This window comes from Diuraphis noxia, unplaced genomic scaffold, assembly GCF_037042655.1.
Source record: "Diuraphis noxia isolate RWA-SAM2 unplaced genomic scaffold, SU_Dnox_SAM2 contig0001, whole genome shotgun sequence".
Classification (NCBI taxonomy): domain Eukaryota; kingdom Metazoa; phylum Arthropoda; class Insecta; order Hemiptera; family Aphididae; genus Diuraphis; species Diuraphis noxia.
This window is the reverse complement of record NW_028301711.1, coordinates 65,307,187-65,322,831: the sequence shown is the minus strand read 5'-3', so window position 1 is coordinate 65,322,831 and position 15,645 is coordinate 65,307,187. Positions and strand designations below refer to the sequence as shown.

The window sequence follows — 15,645 nt, the reverse complement described above, 5'->3', positions numbered from 1 at the left end:
CAGCATATGTGACAAATATATTAGCTTTATCGAGTCAATTTACGCTTACCTACAATACAATGGGACGCAGGGGTGGATAGGCCCATAGGGAAAAAGGTATTTTCCCTGTAGGCCCCCGGTCTATATTTATATCGGGGCCCACTCGGGTCTAAACATTTTTTTTTCGTATAACATAATATTCACCAAATAGAAATAATTTAAATTTATAACTATAAATTATTATTACTGTTGTTTTTAACAATATGATAATAACACATTACCACAGTCCACGACAAATCAATAATTTGCTCACAGATATTTAACACAATATTATATAAATATTTATATAGATATTATTAATAGTATTTTAAATCTTTATTGTTAATCGAAAACCGAAATATCCGACCGACCGCCGTCCGCGAACACCGCACGTTCTATAGTCTTTACTGATATGAAATACCATTTTTCAGAAATGATTGGGTATTTAATATCTATTTTTAAACAATGTACAAATAACAAGATACGATGTATTATTATTGTGTTATCCATTATCCGATTAGACCGATTATCGTATCCATGTTCAATTTTATTATGAAGTCGAGACGTCGAGTGTCAACAGTTTCGTCGTGCGCGTTGACTCTGTATTTTGTCATTATTGATGTTTATTGATGTTATTGGAGTTTATTTTGTTTGTTGGTAATACTTACTTATATATTAATAATGAATAATAAACGAAAATATAAATCCGGTTCAAAAAAACGCCAAGAAAAAAAAGGAGAATTATTGATGCAATGTGCAAATAATAAAAAACAAATGAAATTAATTTATTCAAAAGGTAAGTTCGAATTTTAAACGATTATGCTTAAATACCTATGTTAATATCCTAATTTTTAGTTAATAATATCTTCTTTGAATATTTTATTTATTAACATTTAATCACAGACTAAAATTTTAGTCCGTACAATTAATTGAGTAATCAGATATAAAATATTGAATTGATCCATGGTTATTTTTTATTATCAAAGTAATGTAATTTTAATGATGTTATATCAACATGTTAACAATAAAATAATTTCACCCTCATACCCCTTATGTATATAGCTATCAAATGGTGAGCTAGATCTCTAAATTTGGGTGAACAATTATTATATGAACACATCATAGACCGGATCACTACCTTGTGTCCCCACAATCTGTTTTACACAACTCACAATTTTAGCCAACTGTCATTTAATAATTAATTTAAATATTTTCGATTATTATCAACAATTATCTACTTATTTTCTTCAATTAGGTAATTACTTACAGACTGAAAGCTAAATTGTATGCTTATGTATTTATGAGTTATTTTTTATTTCTTAAGTTATTTTGGACTTAAAGTACATCATGCACTAGTGCACTACTATAATATAAAATTATTTTAAAAATTATAAACATTTTTAAAACTACCTACCTATACAATATGTACTATAAACATACAATTATTTTTTTGTTATTATAATGATAAAGTCTATATATACTATATGCTTTACTATTAATTGTATAGATGAAACTAAAGTTTCCAATTCCAATAGAGAACATTCTGTGAAACAAATTAATTTAGAAGGTCCAATTGTTAGATTAGGTAATTATTATTAACTTTGATTGTTTTACAAAATAATATTTAATAATATGTAAATGTTAATTTAGTATTATTTTTTTATAACATTCAAAATTGTTATTGATTTTACAGATAAACCTGAAGTTTCCAATTCTAATGGTGAACATTCTATGGAACATATAAATTTAGAAGGTCCAATTTTAAAATTAGGTAATTATTAACTTTGATTGTTTTACAAAATTATATTAATTAATATGTAAATGTTAATTTAGTATTTTAGTGTTATTTTTTTATAACATTAAAAATTTTTATTGATTTTATAGATAAACCTGAAGTTTCCAATTCTAATAGTGAACATTTAATGGAACATATTAATTTAGAAGTTCCAATTGTTAGATTAGGTAATTATTATTAACTTTGATTGTTTTACAAAATAATATTTAATATGTAAATGTTAATTTAGTATAATTTTTTCTTCTTCTCATTTTCTTTTTTAATTTTCTAAATTTGCAAAATTTTTCAATATCAGATTGTATACTTTGATATCATTTTTCCCTCTGAATACCCAGTCTACAATAACTCGTCTCATTAATATTAATATTTTATTTGGTTCATGAACTAGGACATTACAAACTGCAGCCTGTAATGTGTATTTATATAGCATAAAATATTTCTAAATTTTTTTTTTTGCTCCTTGAAAATTGCATTTTTAATTTTTTAGTGAAGTATAATTTGTACACCAATGCTTATCCTGGTCTCTACAATTGCTACAAATTACTACTTACTCTGTCAGTTACTCAAGTAAGCTGTGAACGTAGTTTTTCAAAACTAAAATATATAAAAACATATTTAAGAAGCACCTTGTCACAAGATTTATTAGAAAATTTTATGCTCATGTCTATAGAAAAGGAATTGTTGGTCGGAATTGACTCTGATGAGATTATTGATGAAGTGGCTTGTAAAAGCAAATTGTTAACAAAATTATTATTGTATTGAAAATAATATATAATAAAATTGTAAATGATTAACTATAGTAATTTTTATATGTTTTGAATATTTTTTATAAGAACATTTTATATTTTGTAAATAAAGTGGTCATTTAAAACTAGTATAAAATATGCGTATTGCGAGCGAAGCGAGCAAATTTTTTTCAGTTTGGGCCCCCTTAAAAAATTTCCCTGTAACAAAAATACTACCTATCCACCCCTGATGGGACGCAATCGGAACACAGATAAGGTAGGAAGGTAGGAAAAAAATCGTTTACCTACGTCCGGGACGCAATCGACGAACTCCAGGTTTTTTGTGTTTTGTTATCATCTTAAATATGTTAATAACTCAAATACTAAAAAAGCGGGTAAATCGTGTATGTCGCTCTGCTGTACAGTAGGTCACAAGTGGGTTACTGTAATGGATGGAATTAAATTTGAATCCAATGATATTATATCATTGGGTCATTAAAATGTAATGTACCTACATGATTATCCATTATCCAAGTAGAGAAATGCAAACAAATAAAATTAAAATTAAATCAAAGTAATTATAACCACAGTCACAAATAATGATATAAAAATAAATTATTTGTTCGAGGATATGGATGAGGAACCTCTGCTAAAAATCATAAAAACTATTATTATTTATTTTTAAATAAAAATAATGTATAAATGAAAATAAAATATTAATTCTTAAATGCATAAGATTTTAACAACACATACATCAGTCAGGTTGGCCGAGCGGTCTAAGGCGCCAGATTTAAGCTCTGGTTCCCAAACGGGAGCGTGGGTTCGAACCCCACACCTGACAAACATTTTTTTACTGTGCTGTTTCGTCTTTTATTAATATAAATTATATATTTTAAAGTAAAAAGTTGCTATTTAAAAAAAATGTTTGAATGAAATAAATCCAATCGAATAAGTTTACAATATTGCATAGTATAAAGACTACGCGTTTCAGCGATTTGAAAATACGGTTAGTTAAATATATTAAAGTATATTAATTGCATTTTATTTTATTAAAAGAGGATGTATACATATATTAATAATATAATTTTAAGCTGACAGGTATAAATTAATTACTGGGGAATGAACTTGGATATTCAATCACTGAATCATATAATATTACGTTTAAATACATTTTTAAGCGAAATTAATATTATTTACGTATTCTTAAAAATTTAATTAAGAGTAATTATTTATTTTGGTAACTTATTATTGTCAAGTAATCAAATAATTTAAACATATAAACACTAAAAAGGCGGATAAGTCGTGGATGTCGCTCTGCTGTACAGTAGGTTACAAGTGGGTTACTGTAATGGATGGAATTAAATTTGAATCCAATGATATTATATCATTGTATACAAAAAACGATTCTGAGCGAAGACGGTTTATCTGTCTAGGATATATTATAGATTATTAAAAATTTTAAAATCTTAGATTTAAAAAGAAAATTTTTTATGAATTTCTAGCTTAAAATAATTTCTATATTTTCGTGATTTTTACATAATATGTTGTCAATACTCAAACTTTGAATGCTTAAAAAAAAAATTGTGACTATGTATTCCTTTTATTTTGCAACTGCTATTGTAAAAATATGTTAGGAGCCTTGTATTAAATTTTCAAATCTTAGAATTAAAAAGGAAAACTTTTATGAATTTCTATCTAATATAATTTGAACATTGCCGTAATTTTTACGTATTTAGTCAAAATTTGAACTTCAAATGCTTTTAAAAAAAAATTGTGACTATATACTTCTTTTATTTTTCAATTGCTATTGTAAAAATATATAATGAGCCTTGTATTAAATTTTCAAATCTTAGATATAAAATGAAAATTTTTTATGAATTTCTAGCATAAAATAATTTACGAATTTTCGTGATTTTTACATAATATGTTGTGAAAATTCAAACTTTGAATGCTTATAAAAAAAAATTGTGACTATGTATTTCTTTTATTTTTCAAGTTCTATTGTAAAAATATGTTAGGCGCCTTGTATTAAATTTTCAAATCTTAGAATTAAAAAGAAAAACTTTTATGAATTTCTATCTAAGATAATTTGAACATTGCCGTAATTTTTACGTATTTAGTCAAAATTTGAACTTTAAATGCTTATAAAAAAAAATCGTGCCTACGAATTTTTCATGTTTTTTAAATTCTATTGTTACAGTGTGTTAGAAGCTTTGTATTAAATTTTCAAGCTTTTCTACCGAACAAATAAATTTTTATCGATATTTATAGAAAAAAAAACTAAAAAAGTTGAAAAATTAAAATGTCAGTAAACAGCTCAGAACAAATCTAAATATTTTGAAAATTTTATCAAATATATAAAACGCCTATATAAACATTCAGTCAAAATTTCAAGTATCTGCGGTAATTTGTTTTAGAGTTACACCAAAATAAGGAAATCGCTAAAAGTGAAAATCCAATGTTGTAAAAATTTAAATTTCAAATGCTCATAAAAATTTGATTTGAATTTCCAGTGGAATTTTTATTTGTGATAAAGATTGAAAAACTTGTAAGGAATCTTGTATTAAATTTTTAAATCTTAGATTTAAAAAGAAATTTTTTTATGATTTTCTAGCTTAAAATAATTTGTGAATTTTCGTGATTTTTACGTATTTTGTCAAAATTCAAACTTTGAATGCTTATAAAAAAAAATTGTGACTATGAATTTCTTTTATTTTTCAACAGCTATTGTAACAATATGTTAAGAGCCTTTTATTAAATTTTCAAGCTTTTCTGCCTAACAAATAAATTTTTATCGATATTAATTTAAAAAAACTAATAATGATCGAAAATTTGAAATGCCTATGAATAGTTCAACTTAAGTCGAAATTTTTTGAAAATTGCATGGTGGATAGAATATACTTATATAAACATTAGGTAAAAATTTCATGTATCTATGGTCATTTCTTTTAAAGTTACATCAAAAACCAAAATCGATTTTGTCGAAAAATGAGTGTGCGTAAAATTTCCCGTTTTTCCCTTAATTTTTAAGTTGTTTTTCTCAATTATTTAGAAAAGTATTAAGAATTTTTTACTTTTGACCCCCCAAAGTACCAACTAGATTCACTTTCTGGTCGAACGAGGTACTGAAGTCAAAAATCGAACCATTTTTACTGCCCCAAAACGTGATGACAGACACAAAAAAAAAAAAACACACATCATGGTAAAATCAATACATTCATCGCTCCGCTCAGAATCTAAAAAACAATGCTTATAAAACTGCAGTTGAAATTATTTCAATTATTTGTTAAATTAAAAATTAAAAATTATAATTTTATTTATAAACAGATTTTAATTTAAATATTATGTAGCACACATATCTTTCCATATTGTCAATGTCCAATTCACCGATTCCCAATATGCTTACTGCTTATACTTACAATTCGTTGACAGCTTTATAGAGTTTACATATTATGTAGGCGTGTGTGTTTTTAATGGATTTTAACTTGTTTAGTTTGCGTAGGTAGGAGCAATATTATAATATAGTTTTTTTAAACGTAGTGGCAGTTACATTTCAAAAATACCAGTCTTAAATATATGGGTACAGGTAACAGGCATCCACTAATCTAACCGTACAACACCTTAAAAATAATATATTCAACTGTCTCCGCTTTTTTTTTTTTATTATACAGAATCGTAACTTGTCCCATTACAATACGAGTTGTAATCGTATTGACTGGGGTTCGATATGGGTACATATACCAGATAACAATCGTCTGAGAAGGACCACCAGCACAGCTGTAGGCATGTACATTTTTTTAAATAGGGTTGCTTGTACCACTCGGATACCCCTCTTTCACCTGTAGCTCTGGTGATTTTAAATTTACAGCATGTATCTAACGCCACTAACTACACCGTTACTACCTTGACTCATGATGGATCACTGTTTCCAGTATCCGTGATTTGGTTAATTTTAGATCATGGCAACACTATCCGGTTTAATTTTGACACACCAATTAATCAACCCAGGATGTGTCATCATTATGCTTTTGCAGTTTTGGTATTGGGTTATATTGTATTTGAAAATTTAATTTTTCTAACAATAAAAGTAAGTATGAAGGTTTGAAATACTCTTCTGATTTGGAAATTTCCATGTTTTTCAATGTACTTGTATAATATTTTACTTGAGTTAAATTTACCTATTATAAATTGTTAATGTATTTTTTCTCATTTGAAATGTCATTTTTTGCATGAGTATATAATATATAATAATTATTATAAATATTATTTTCATAATATTTTGGCAATTTCTAGTTCATTTCATATATGTAATTTGGTTCCTATACATTATATTATTTCCAGTTTTAATACGTGTTTAATAAGGTCGAGTGAGGGGATAAAAGAATTACAGACAATGGAGCATCTTTTATAATGTACGCACAATGCATACACTATATTTTATTCTTATACACGTAGCTATGTATACATTTATATTTATTTATATTACTTATTCAATTGAGAGATAACTTATTGACGACCGCACCATAGAAAATAAGATTTATAAAATGACAAAACCTGCTATTATACAGATTCTCTTTTCCAGCAGTATATTAATCTTACAGACAAAGCACATTCCTGAATTTGTTTCGTTTTAACTCTCTACCTCATCGACCTAGGGGGTAATATATATAAGAGCCAGTAGGCAACAATGCAATATATTATTATTATATCGGTAACATCGTATTGTCCGAAATAACTATAGAAACTGCAGTGAAACCAATACATATTATTTAATATTGATAATTTTAAAGACTATTTATATAGGTAATCTAAAAATATATTTATTAAGTGGTAAATAAATTGAGAATCTTAAAAATCATTCAAATTCTTTAGAATATAAACGTTTTTCATATTTGCGTTCAATTTGAAAAAAAAATCGTGATACGATAACGTTCTTTCTAAACACTACTAATAAAATAGTAAATTTTAGAACAAAATATATTTTTAGATTATATAGTGATTCACTGGTTTCTAATTTAACCGAATATAGGGATTCGCAGCAGCAGAAATGTGTATAATACAAGCATTTATTGAAAATACAAGACAATTTTGCAAGATCACAAGAATCACAATATTATCCGTCACATACTCACTATACAATGAAGCGGGTGTATTCACCCTTTATTATGTATTATATAAATATATTAAACTCAATTATATTTTCAAAACATTTAGATTAATTTTAAGTTATTACCTATGTATACCATGAATCTATTCACACATTTCCATAAAACGTAACAGAATAGTATTGACTCAAAAGTTAATAACAGTAAAAAATTATAAAAATAATCATTAATATAGGTAATAAATGCAATGTTTTGGAGACAAAAATAATCAGCTTACCATAAAATTAATACCTAGTAAAATAAATTACTTGAATATAGCAATACCATATAACATATCACGAAACAAACATCGTAATATTAATTATTATTTAGACTGAAACACCGTTTTCCTTCAGAATCGTTACAGTATAAATAATAAATTTAAGTTAATAAAATATACGAGCACAAATTTTCTCGGAAATCTTAAGGGACGTTCACCTGCATGTCTCCGTCTTACACGCGTACTACATAGCAAATTTTCATTCGCTAGATTTAATATTGTACTGTTAGTTTTGATATGTGAGTGAATTGACCCATTATCAAACTTTGTGGTAGAAACATTATCTGTGTTCTCATATTGGTTTTTGACGATATTTAAATTTTTAAATGAGTTATGCGAATTTTCAAATATTCACACTTAACATTCTTATAACTCATTTAAAAATTAAAATATCGTAAATACCCAAAATGAGAACACAGATAATGTTCCTACCTAAAAGTTTGATAATGGGTCAATTCACTCTAATATCAAAACTAACAGCACACTATTGAATCTAGCGAACGAAAATTTGGTATGTAGTACGCGTGTGTAGCGTCCTCTTAAGTATACCTTCTTGAAATTTCAATTAGGAATCATAAGCTATTATAGTACTTAGCATACCTTAATTCTTTGTAATATAAATATTGAACATTTAATCAAACAAGATAATAGTTATATAAATGCATGGTAATAAGAAGTGCAATTTAAAAATAATTATTTGAACATCAAAATGAATGAATGGATGTAATTAAATTAAGCATGTAGGTATTTTAAAAATGATGATAATTAACAACAGACATAGACATAGGTATTAAAGTGTTACTCGATAGTACGTACTATGTCCTATGAAAACAATTATTACTTTAGTAATGGTGGTTAATAACCATTAAATTATGATAAATGATAAATGGGTCTACCATCTGGTATAGGCACGATAATGAAATATATAACCAATCTTGTTAACACGGTCGTAAGCATTGTGCGTACGTCTCGTATAGACTATACAAGTGATACAACATAACATATCTGTTATTATTAAATATATACTAAGAGCATCATTTTTTAATTGTGATAATCTGTATATAACCAGTAGCGCCGAAGTAAAAACAAATATGTAGGACAAACATTTAGTGTTTAACTCCCCCCCCCCTATATCAGGAACAAAAAATAAATTATAATACCAGACTTGTTAGGTACTCCTTAATTATTATTATTATTACTTAATAGGTATTTATTAAGAGGATGTCGCACCCGCATGTGTTGTCTCCGTCTTACACACGTACGACATGGGAAATGTTCGTTCGCTAGTTTCAATAGGATATTGTCAGTTTTGATATTAGAGTGAAGAGTGAATCCACCTATTAACAAACTTTTAGGTAGCAACATTTTTTGTGTTCTCTCGTTGGTTTTTTACGATATTTTAATTTTTAAGTGAGTTATGGGTATGTAAATTATGAATATTTTAAAATGTTTATAACTCACTTAAAAATTAAAATATCGTAAAAAAACCAACGAGAGAACACAGATCATGTTGCTACCTAAAAGTTTGATAATAGATGGATTCACTTTAATATCAAAACAGACAATACCCTATTGAAAACGATAATTTGCTAGGTCGTACGTGTGTAAGACGGACAACGTATGACCGTCCTCTTAATATTTTATTTTATAATTTTTATGATTTCCAATTATCATGAATTGTGGCCATTTTATTACAATACCTATAAATAGTGGTATATTATACATTTGTGATTTTCACTTATTTTAAAACCTTTTCAATTAATTTTTTTTTATCAACTTAAATTATTAATTGAAGTTAAGTTAAGTTAACAAAATTTGTTAACTTAACTTTTGATTTAATTGAACAAAAAATATTTAACTGAGTTAAAAAAAATCATTAACTTGCCCAGCCTTGGACTAAATACACACTGATGCGGATTTTTTTATTACATTATATAAATAGTTTTGGGGTAGCAAAATGATACTCTTGCGACCCCATAAAAATGTTTGGGGTCACGACCGCTACTCCTCGCTACCCCATAGTTAAGCCACTGACAAACAGTCAATATTTTATAGTATAGGTCAGAGGTATATTCAAACTGTGTGTCGTGACTCCCAGGCGCGTCGCAAGAGTTTGCAAAGAGGGCCGAATCAAAGCACCAAAAACCAACATCCTAATTCCTAGACCATCCAGACCTAGGTCTTGTATAATTATTATAAATATTATTTGCAATCATTATGGAAATGAAAACGACACACCTTATGATTCAACCATTTGAAGTCCTATTTCTAGTACTAAAGTCACAGTTATTATCACTCAAATAACATATTTCCCATATTATATCCGTGTGTTTCAATTTTTTTGTAATAATTTGGGAGTTGTAAAAATATTGTGAACACCCAAAGGAGCCGCTTGCTGAAAAAGTTTGAATACCTCTGACCTATACGTTATGCTGTATTGATCTAAATTTACTATAATAGTCAAGACTAGATGTAAAATTATATTGACACTGTTTAAATGGTATTCGTTTGGTATGTGACATACCGGACCACGTGACCTACCATTATAAGTATATTGGATATTTACTTAGTGTTTTTAGTCAGTTGAAAAATCATAAAATTATGTGATTTTATTTATTAATAACTAATAACTAAGGCAAGTATAAAATAATACAAGATTACGTCATATTTTGGTAATGTCAAAATCTGTAAAAAAAGTTTGAATATTGAATGTATAAATACCTATATTTACCTATTATAGTATTTATTTTTTATTATTATTTAGTCAACTCACGGCATTATAGTAATTATTAAGCTAATTATTATAGCTATTTATACGCAATATTCGTTTGTGACGATAATAACGTGTCAATACGTATTAAGAGTAAATTGTTATACTTCACCATATTAGTATAGATAACGGACAAGTTGAAGAATACCTATCAATAAATCATTATAGAAAATAAATTAAATATAACTAAAATAACTAATCTAAAATATAATATAACATTAAATATTGTAATATTTAAAATGCTTAGTCATGGAAAAAAAATTATTTACATTTTTTGTGCCACATGTTACTCTTAGCTTTTCTCCAACCCTTGAAATTTATTCAAAACAATATTATAAAACTGTGCACCTCAAAGCATGTTTTGTGTTATCCCTTAACCAAATAAGAACACCAAAACCAAAAGGTCGATACAAATATACTAAAATTAATATTCATTACTCCGATCAGACTTAAAAAGGTTGGATTATAATTTTTAACCGTTTTGGACTGTTTATTGAATGCTGGAATATTTGCCAGCCAGTTCATCCTAGAAACAATCCATATTCTATTATTTAATATAAAATTAACTTTATGAGTACCTAATTATATTTAAAAAATACTCATAAAAATTCAAAATATACTAAATTATATATTCAAATAGCAAATAGAAAATATATAAACATTTCTAAAATTCACTTTTATTGTCTTAACATTTTTTAAACTACCACAATTAATGAATTAATCAAAAAAATTATAATGTACGGTAACATCAATCGGTAATTATAAATTATATTAACGATATAACGGCCATATAAATACCATATAATTTCAGAGTTATTAGCATTGTGGTAATTGATAGCCCTGGTCGGTTTTAACTAAGATATATTAGATTATTATTTGTTTACAATCATATTGTAACTAATAATATATCTAGCCAGAACCAGCCACTGTCGCTATGCGTGAAATGTTTATTTGGGTAGGTACTACCTACCTACCGCACGTATTGTGAAGTTAAACAGTCCTGCTGCGACGCTCAGGGCGGTGAAACAACAAACACACAAAATTAACGAGAGGACAAATTAACGAAAACTAACTACATAAAATTGTCGATTATAGGACGCAAAATCATCGAACGAAAGCACAAACAGGACGCCACTAGTTCGATAACAATAAAGGTATAATATCACTATGAACGGAAATGATTGCAACGAAAATGGCACAGACACATTCCTAATGCCTTTGAAAAAGAAGCGTTGTCCTCAGAAACCGGACGAAAATGGTATTCCGCCCTCCCATGCCACTCGATTCGAAGATTCAGTCGAGTGGAAGTGGACAAAGTGTACAAGCGAAGGCCTGTTCCGGACGCTGGGCCGGTACTACGACGAGACGTGGTTTCCTACCGCGGTCAACGAGTGGTGTCAGCTGTACTACCGGTGCAATCATGCGGCTGACTATTGGTGGCACAGGGATGAGTGGCTGGCCGGCGACGAGGAGATTCGGCTGGCCGTGTGGGCTGAAGTGCTTAGGTACCGAGACCAACACGATGCGGACCACGCCGAACAGTGCGACACCGACCTGATGTACATAGACGATCGAGTGGACGCTGCCAAGGTAATACGACATGAACGCTGAAAAATAAATTCTTTACCCTTCCTGAAGTCGATTTAATAACAAAATAAATAAAATTCATAAAACTGAATAACTCAAATTTGCTTAAGATAAAAATAATAAAAATCACGAAATTATCCAAATGCCTCGTTAAAAACGGGTACATTGTGTAAACAAAATACAATGTGCCCTTTCTTCTCCACTCCACTGCACTAGACTTAAAATGGAGAAAAATATGGCACTGTAACGCTTGAAAGTGGTGATATTCGTAACAAGTACCTACTCGAACAAATAGATTTTATAAAGTTCAAAAGAAACGTCAGAAACTTGGTACATAAAAAAAAAACCAGTTAGATGATTAATTATAATAGGGATTAATAAAATGCACATTGTAATTTAATTTATATGTAGATGTAAATATTAAACTATCTAGTAGTTTCAGCAGTATACTATCTAGTAGTTTCTTGACACACTCTTCAATTTAATGCATTATCAATTTAAAAAACAACTCACATCATAAAATACACTACTGAAATAAAATTCTGAACTCTTATAAAAAGCACGATTTAACTAAAACTTTAAACCTATTTGTGCCAAATATTTATACCAATTACATCAATTAAAAATAAATAGTTCAAAAATATACCCCGTACAAAAATTTTCACTTCACATTTATATAGTTAGATTTTTATGATTTAATGTTATCATTAGTAAACAGTATTTTGTTGAAAATAAATAATAGATCAACAAACATTTTACTGACTGTGCAAGCATATTGTTTTCGTAGGTAATGGAAATTCATGGGGCCCTAAACGAAGCCAACGATCGGATCGACTTAAAACGAGTGGACGTACAAGTCACCTATGTCGAGAAACCGAATGCCGCGGAAAGGAAACGGATGGAAGTAGAAGCTGCTGAGATAGCACTGGCCGATCCAGACGAGGATCCAGACTGGGTTGAAATGCGACGCAAAATGAGAGGCTCGTTTGCAGCATTAAATCTGGCCCGGTGTGATGTCAGCGCCGAACTCCTAGACCACATCATGATTGAGCTGTGTAAGTATTGGGCCAATGCTCCAGAAATAGAGCATGTGATCGATCCGCTACTTGAGCGGAACATCATGCGTGAGATACAAAATTTCCGGTACAAACTTTTCAACGTAGCCGTTGAGATTGAACCGCAGCTCGAACAGTCATCCTCAGAAACGGAGGAACCAGAACAGTGCTACATTCGACCACGGTCATCATCACTGCCACCACCACCCCCACCATCATCACCCGTGATCTGTAAGAAACCGAAACCTAGAACAGCAAGCTGTCGCATTCGTAGACCGGCAACCAATAAGTTGGCAGAGGCTAGGGCTCGACAAAACGCTGCCCGGGCGCAGAATCGTGAAAGTGCGTCCATGGGTCAATGACGTGACCGTAGGTAGTCCTAGATCGACAGATTTTTTTAAATGTTGAATTTTACTCTGGAATCGAGCACTGTAGCAATATATAATTTAACTACTAAATTTTATAAAATATTACGTATTTTTCTCGTTGAGTGTCGAGTATTTGGTGAAACGGATTTAGGGAATGTTGTAGGCTTTATCTACATACACATTTGTTGTCTTCGTCTTACAAATGCGCGCCATAGCGAATTTACACTTAGCAGATCACGCTTAGTTCCGATAATTTAAAAATTAGAGTAAATTGGCCTATTACGAAACTTAATGGTAAGGACATTATCTGTTTTTGTAAGTGGATTTTTACGATAGGTAAATTAGTTATTAAGTGGGTTATGAGCATTTTTAATTAACGCGTTTTAGACATGCATAACTTGCTAAAAAATTGAACTATCGTAAAAAATTCACACACAAACACAGATAATGTTCTCCTCATTAAATTTCATAATAGGTCAATTTACTATATTTTTTAAATTATCGGAGCTAAACATGATCTGCTAAGCGTAAATTCGGTATGTCATGCACTTGTTAGACGGAGACAGCAAATATGTGTGTAGCTTCCTCTTAAGGCATGGCATTTGATCCTATTGGATGTTTTCAATTCTGATTTGAATTTGCGGCGAACTATCTACTCGAAACCGACTTTCACATGTTGATTTTATACCCTATCAAAAAAAAGTTATATTAAAAAGTACACTGAAAAATTATAAATTAAACATTTGTAGGATTTAATTTTTGAAGAAAAATTTTAAAACGTATGACAGCTAAATTTTATCATTTATGTATTTTTTTTAAAAATACAAAAATTTAATCGACATGAAAAAAATTCAATAATCTAGAACGCAGTTATCTAGAAAAACTTTTATTTTGGTGAAAAAATCATGTTTCTACGGATTTATTTTATAGGTAGCTGTTTTATACTAGGTACCTACATTTTTTTTTTTAAATATTAACAATTTAATTAATTTAATAGTATACAATATTCTAGACTTATGGTTCTCAACCGGTGTGCCACAAGAAATGCCTAATATTTGTAATTATGCTGGTAAAATAAGGGGAAAACAGTACCTACTTTATTTCATTACATTTATGTTGAGTGTGCCACAAAAACATGTGAAAATATAGTGTGCCGTGAACTAAAAAAACTTGAGAACCACTGTGACCTATTCTGACAAGCCATCTCCGCTCAAAATCGTTTTTCGTGTACAGTCAAATTATATCATTTAATTTAAATTTAATACCATCCATTATAATAACCCACTTGTAACCTACTGTAGGTACAGTACAGCGATATTTTTTGTTTGTTTTTACCATTGCTTTTTAAAACAACTGGGAATTTAAAATTTTGACCTCCTCCAACGCTTCAACTAGATTCACTTTCCAACCGGAAATGCTACTGAAGTTGAAAATTTAAGCATTATTTCGACAACATACCGTGTACACACACACACGACACACAAATTAAAATTAAAAAACACAACATTTTAAGATCTAATATATTCATTAAATTATATTATTAGGTATGTATATTATGTGTAAAAATATATTTAAAATGAAGAATAAATATATTCGTTTATAATCAATGACTTGTTCCAAAGTATTATGTATATTGTATTAATACCTATTACCTATATATAATTAAAAAATGTAAAACTTTAATATATTGAAAAATATCCAATTAAAAATCTTCTGATAATCAAATATAACTATATAAGTGCTTGTTAGTAATATTTGAATACAATTCTTAAACTGGAACAATATTTTTATTAATTTTTATAATATTATTATTTATTATAATTTATAAATTTATAAGGTACCTAAATATACATACTAGGTAAATATATTACATCATTTTTATATAATAGATATCACTTTAAAA

At 28.6% G+C, this 15,645-nt stretch overlaps 1 long non-coding RNA gene, 1 other non-coding gene and 1 pseudogene across 2 annotated transcripts; all 3 read left to right on the top strand.

Moving 5' to 3' along the window:
• Nucleotides 1-1,479: 1,479 nt before the first annotated feature.
• On the top strand, nt 1,480-2,202 carry LOC149061312 (uncharacterized). The gene is made up of 3 exons (XR_016189295.1): nt 1,480-1,585; nt 1,772-1,789; nt 1,903-2,202. It is a non-coding gene; the product is annotated as an uncharacterized LOC149061312 (long non-coding RNA).
• Nucleotides 2,203-3,295: 1,093 nt separating this feature from the next.
• TRNAL-UAA (transfer RNA leucine (anticodon UAA)) lies at nt 3,296-3,379 on the top strand. Its single transcript has one exon. It is a non-coding gene; the product is annotated as a tRNA-Leu (tRNA).
• An 8,520-nt stretch (nt 3,380-11,899) lies between these two features.
• On the top strand, nt 11,900-13,751 carry LOC107172058 (uncharacterized; annotated as a pseudogene).
• The last annotated feature ends 1,894 nt before the right edge of the window (nt 13,752-15,645 follow it).